The sequence below is a fragment of the Tursiops truncatus genome, chromosome 4 (assembly GCF_011762595.2).
Source record: "Tursiops truncatus isolate mTurTru1 chromosome 4, mTurTru1.mat.Y, whole genome shotgun sequence".
Lineage (NCBI taxonomy): Eukaryota > Metazoa > Chordata > Mammalia > Artiodactyla > Delphinidae > Tursiops > Tursiops truncatus.
In genome coordinates, this window is record NC_047037.1 from 79,497,410 (window position 1) to 79,503,465 (window position 6,056).

The window sequence follows — 6,056 nt, forward strand, 5'->3', positions numbered from 1 at the left end:
AATCACATTGCCAAGTCCCTTTTGCCATATAAGGTAACATGTGCACAGGATCTAGGGATTAGGAGCTGGGCATTTTGGGGGGATCATTTTTCTGCCTACCACCGAGAGTAAACTGTTATTGTTATCTGATGCAATAGCCAAATAGAGTGAGGAATAAGAAAAGGACCTAAGACTTGGTGATTGGAAGTCTAAGGTGTCCTTTGGGATAATTGCTTCCATGGAGTGATGAGGGTAGAGGACAGCTTGCTGGGCTTAATGGAGGGTGAGGGTGGACAGGAGGTAGTAGCAGAGTCATGCCGTACACAGAGCTCTGGGGTTATTGTTACTCGGAGGTAGCCAGAGTTCAGTACTTGTTTACAAAGTGCAGACCTCTCTCTCCAGTAGTTTGGTGACAAAGTGAAGGAAAACAGAAGCACACCTGAAGACTTCTCCCTGGAGAAATAGAAATGGAAGATGAACAGGTGGGTGCCAGAGATGGTAATTGAAGATAGCTGTTGAGGGTTTCTTTGGGGATGGAAAGGAGTAGGGCCAAGTCAAGTTGAAGGGTTGGCCTTAAAAAGGAGGAGCAGGGACTTCCCTGGTGGTCTAGTGGCTAAGACTCTGCACTGCCAATGTAGGGGGCCCAGGTTCGATCCCTGGTCAGGGAACTAGATCCCACATGCAGCAACTAAGAATTCTCATGCGGCAACGAAGATCCTGTGTGTCAAAACTAAGACCCAGCGCAACCAAATAAATAAATAAATATTAAGAAAAGGGGGTGGGTGGGAATCTTTGTACTTAATATACAAAGGAAGAAGAGGATATATGAAAACAGTCATTCAAAAGCAAAAAAGAAAAGAGATGGAGATGATTATGTCAGAGAGGTGGTGATCTTTGAAAGAGGATTGTGGTTATTTGTGTATATCCATGAGGGGTGTGGAGGGGTGGGACTGGGGAGATAGGAGCTTGAACTGAAAATCTGCCAGAAGTTCTGTTGTTTTTTTTGCAATAGGCTTCCTTTTTTTTTTTTTTTTTTCCTGTGCCTCCATCACATGTGAGGCAGGTGATAGCCAACTCAAGTCTCCCAAGTGTGCAACTGCAACAACCAGGTCAGACTGATTAAACTCTTAATTCTAATTCTAAATTTTTTAGGAAGAAACAATTTGACTAGTTTGTCTTAGTTCAGATGTTCGCTCTTAATCCAATCAGGCATGACTAAAAGGAGCCCGTACCTGGGAGCGGTTCATGGCAGTCATTTCCCGGACGAGGTGATAACGTAGTACCCCAGGAGCTTCAGTGCTGGTGGGATAGTTTTAACCAATATAATGAAACCAGTAAGGATGGAAACAGCGGATGAATGGCTGATGGTTGTAATAACAGCAATGATCATGATTAGATAACTACTGGAGCTGGGATTTGGGGGTTTATCCTGAGGGTTTCTATGGATCACCGAATGGAAGAAAGCATGAGAGGCTATTTTTAAAAGGACTGTTTTAGGAGATTATATATATATATATATACATATATTTATTTATTTATTTATTTATTTATTTTAAGGAAAAGGGATAAAAAAAACACACCAGGGAAAAGAGGAGTTTGGAATGAGGAAATGAAAAGGGAAGGCAGCCCACTTGACACCAGGTATTTTTGGCTAACCTCCATGACCAGGGCAGAGATCTCTTCCCTGGAGGTGGGCAGTGCTCACCCAAGATGCTCAGTCACACCTGGGATGGAGTGTTCCAGAAGCCAGGGTATAGTCTGCTAAGTTCAGAAAATCTGAACAGAGTAAAATGATGCTAGGCATTAATGTGGCTTCGCTCAGTGAATTTCCTTCCTTCAATTAACAAGATTACTATCATTGTTATTAAATTAAATTATTTCATGTGTGAAGAAACCAATTTTGAAAAATCAAATTGCCTTATTGAGTGTTTTCTGGGCCAAAGTCATTGAAGACCAGAGTTCTAAAGATGATAACAAGGGACTTCCCTGGTGGTCCAGTGGGTAAGACTCTGTGCTCCTAATGCAGGGGGCCCAGGTTCAATCCCTGGGCGGGGAACTAGATCCTGCGTGCGTGCCACCAGTAAGAGTCTGCATCCCGCAACTAAGAACTAAGAGTCCACATGCTGCAACTAAAAGATCCCGCATGCCACAACGAAGAACCTGCGTGCCACAACTAAGACCCAGTGCAGCCAAAGTAAATTATCAAAATTTAAAAAAAATAATAAAAAAATAGATATAAAAAAAAATAAGGATGGTAACGAAAAGGCAACCCCAACATCCAGGTATGTAAACAAGATGATGGGAGACCCATGTACTCTACTCTGCACAACTACTGTGTTCCATTTTCATGGCATGTGTATCAGAGTCTACATGAATATTGAGGGCTCGTCACTGTGGGCATACCTGTTATGCTCCTCCTTGGAAACATAGTCACAAATGGGTTGAGACCCTTTCATGAATGAAGGGCAGGGAGGAAGCTCTAATTTTAGGAGTAATTCTACTTAAATATTTATGATGAGTTTCAAGTCACTGAGAATATTAGTTCTTAATGAGAACATCGATAGGTCTATAGCTCAAATGAGGTGAAAGCCACTACTAGTTTTGTAATGCATCAGCTTAAATGGTCCACTGACACAAGTCCACACTTGACTTTCTTCGTTATGCATTACCAAGGAGAAGAAATAAATCTCAGCCTGAGGTTTGCTGGAGCAAAATAATTCACCTCGGTGGTATCTCTGTTATCCTAAATTTCATTCTTTCCTTGATGGCTGTATCAACACACACGGATCATCTTTGACTACAAAGTCAAGACTTGAATGGATTTAACTTCTTTTCATAGGAAACTTCTTAAGTGGAGGCTTTTTGTGCCTAACCTTTTACCGTCAATTGCTAAAGACGTTGCTTAACAGTGTTATAATTATGTATGAATTCAAAGCCAATTTAAGATCGAGTATCCATCTGGATATAGGTATGTTGTTAAGTATATATAGTTTGCCTTCAGTTGATAAGAAGAGTCTCGTCCATTGTTTTTACTTTTCATCATGGCTTTGAAGCCGAATCTGGCCTCTGTACCCCAGCACTGAATTAAATCTCGGAGACAGAGTTTTGGACAAAGTAGAAAAGAATAGCGTTATTGCTTTGCTAGGCAAAGGGGTCCACAGTGAGCTAAAGCCCTCAAAACTCTGTGTCCCCACCTGGAGGGGGTAGTGAGGAGTTTTATAGTAATGGTTCAAAGAGGGGGGTGATCAGCTCGTGGACATTCTTCTGATTGGTTGGTGGTGAGGTAAGTGGGAGGCAGCATCATCATCCTTCTGGTTCCAAATGGTCTGTGGTCTATGTGCTTGTGGGCAGCATACTGTTAACTTCTCCCACCTGGTGGGGCTTCCGTATCTGCACAACAGCTCAAAGATATTGTTATGTATATCCCCTGAGGGGGGACCAGGACCCTGCCCCAAGGCTGCACTATTGTTCCTCTTGACTGCTCCTCCCTTGTCTCTGCATCTCCTCCCTTCCCTAATTAGCATCTGTTTGAACCTGCCCTTGGAACTCAGGGAAGGTCCTGGAGGCTGAATGAAGCCTATTTCCTACAAACAAGAAATGGGGGACACAGAAAGGCTTTTGTGCCCAGGAGCCTATGAGCCTTTTGTGCACCTCGTCCTGCTTGGTATCACTCATGATTGATTTCATTTAAAGAAGATCATATAATTAATACTTCTTAAAAATAAGGACATTATACTTTCCTCCTCTTCTGACATTTTCGAGAACATCTCTGTCCAATAGAACTTCCTGTGATGAAAGAAATGCTCTATGTTTGCACTGCCCAGCACAGCAGCCATGAGCCACAGATGGCCGCTAAGCACTTGACATGTGACCAGTATTCCTGAGAACTAAATTATTAATGTTCTGTAAATGTGATTAATTTAAACTTCAATTTAAATAGCCACATTTGGCTGCTTTGCACTTGAAATGTGGCTAGTGTGACTGAAGAACGGAATTTTTAACTTAAATTTAAATAGGCTCGTGTGGCTTTTGTCTTCCACATTGGACAGGGCAGATGTAGAATATTTTCATCACTGCAGGAAGTTCTGTTAGACATTTTGGTTCTAGATATAAAATTCTTCAAGAGCAGGGAGCGAGTAGTTGTCTCTGTAGCCCTCATTCCCTAAGGTGGTGTGAACTCACTCGTACATGCATTTATTGCCTGATCAACTCCTTAATAGGAAGGCCTGCTTCTTGAAGGGCCCATTTTTCATTTCTGGCCTTTGATTCATTATAAAATGTACTTCTTTTTTTTTTTTTTTTTTTTTTTGCGGTACGCGGGCCTCTCACTGTTGTGGCCTCTCCCGTTGTGGAACACAGGCTCAGGATGCGCAGCAGCGGCCATAACTCACTGGCCTAGCCGCTCCGTGGCATGTGGGATCTTCCCGGACCGGGGCACGAACCCATGTCCCCTGCGGACTCTCTACCACTGTGCCACCAGGGAAGCCCTATAAAATGTACTTCTAACTCTTGCAGTTCCTTGCTGCTTTAGGATTGCTGTATTTCTCCTTCTCAGTTCTTACCTGGCTATTAGAGCTGGTTTCAGCCATGCAGTTGGATGCCTTTGCTAGTTTGCTCTGTCCCATTCCTGATAGATGGAAGTAATGAATTAAAAACAAACGAACAAACAATTTATAAAAACAAGTGTAGTATGTTAATCAGGGTATACAAATTCAGAGTATGATTTAAAGAAAATCTAATATTTAGATACAGGGGTACCTCTCAGGACACTTTATATGTAATGAATCCCTGCATAATCTAATTCTGATTTTTTGCAGGGCATGTTAATTAGAATGAAACCTCCCTGAATTGACATGGGTTTCACAATGTTTTTGTGCTTCAGGTCTTCAAGAAAGCTTGGTATTCAAAGTCCCTGAAAGGTGTCTGACTAGCCTGTTACTTGCCCAGCACATAAAGTTTTATCTCTGAAGATGGTTGAAATGTGCTTTTCTCCACACGGAGTGGGAAGTTTGAATGAAATGAGAGGGAATCATCACCCTCTGCTATGGCTACATGGACCCATAGATCAGATTCAATCACTGTTTTATAAGTGTGCTATGTACTGTAAAGCTGTATTGAGTTAACATCTGTAAGATAGGGTATGAGTCGTTTAAAAGAGGTCATACTAGGTCAGAGATCATGCTCAGAAACAAATTTACCAAAGGGGGTCAGTGAGAATAGCTCACTATACAGAGTGGTTTATAGCAAGGGCTATACTGTTAGTATGTCTGTTTGAATTTGAATCCCAGATTACTAGGGGTGTGACCTTGGACCAATTACCTTTGTCTCTGTGCCTCAGTTTGGTCATCAATAAAATGAGGATGTTAGCAATATCTATACTATAGGGTCATGTGACAATTAAAAGAGTAAGTTCTCAAAAAAAAACACACCCTATTTATTATTGCTACTACAAACTATTATTATTACTTTCCAGCTACACTTGACAAGGAGCGGAGAGTCTTAGAACACATTAATTAGATTGAGTCAGAGAAACCACCAACTAAGAATGAACAGTTAGGCTGTTTATCACAGACTAGAGAAAACACATTACTGCAATAAGCAAGGGGAAAAGAATCTGTAGAATCCTTTTCATGGCAGGAATACTTCTATGCATCCAGTGCATGTCTTCCCAGTGTCTTGTCAATGTAATTCTCTTTGTAGTGGAAAGCCTTCCCATTGTGCATTCTGTGTGTGGATGTCTCGTCTCCTCTGTTCTTCCTTTCCTCCCAGCGTTATTTCCTGGATCAGGGATTGAACTGAAGAGCTATACTGTAAATTCTAAGATGGCAGCACACAGGTGATTTGTGGTATTGAGGGATTTCTGAATCCCTTTACTCTTCATAGCCAGGTGACATGAACACACTGGACTTATCCCCAGTTCTAGGCATAGGAGATCTGTAAGTGTCCTCAGACCCACACTTTAGGACTTGCTATGAGGTGCTAACCATCTTGCTAATCTAACCCTTGTGATTTGCCTCCGTTTAGGAAATGGAAATTTCTGGTTTGTTGATTTTAACCTAGTTCTCCTTCTTCCCAGC

General features: G+C 41.8%; 2 non-coding genes across 2 annotated transcripts; both read left to right on the forward strand.

Moving 5' to 3' along the window:
* The first annotated feature begins 574 nt into the window (after window positions 1-574).
* Window positions 575-647, forward strand: TRNAG-GCC (transfer RNA glycine (anticodon GCC)). The gene has a single exon. It is a non-coding gene; the product is annotated as a tRNA-Gly (tRNA).
* A 1,315-nt stretch (window positions 648-1,962) lies between these two features.
* TRNAR-CCU (transfer RNA arginine (anticodon CCU)) lies at window positions 1,963-2,035 on the forward strand. Its single transcript has one exon. It is a non-coding gene; the product is annotated as a tRNA-Arg (tRNA).
* Window positions 2,036-6,056: the final 4,021 nt, after the last annotated feature.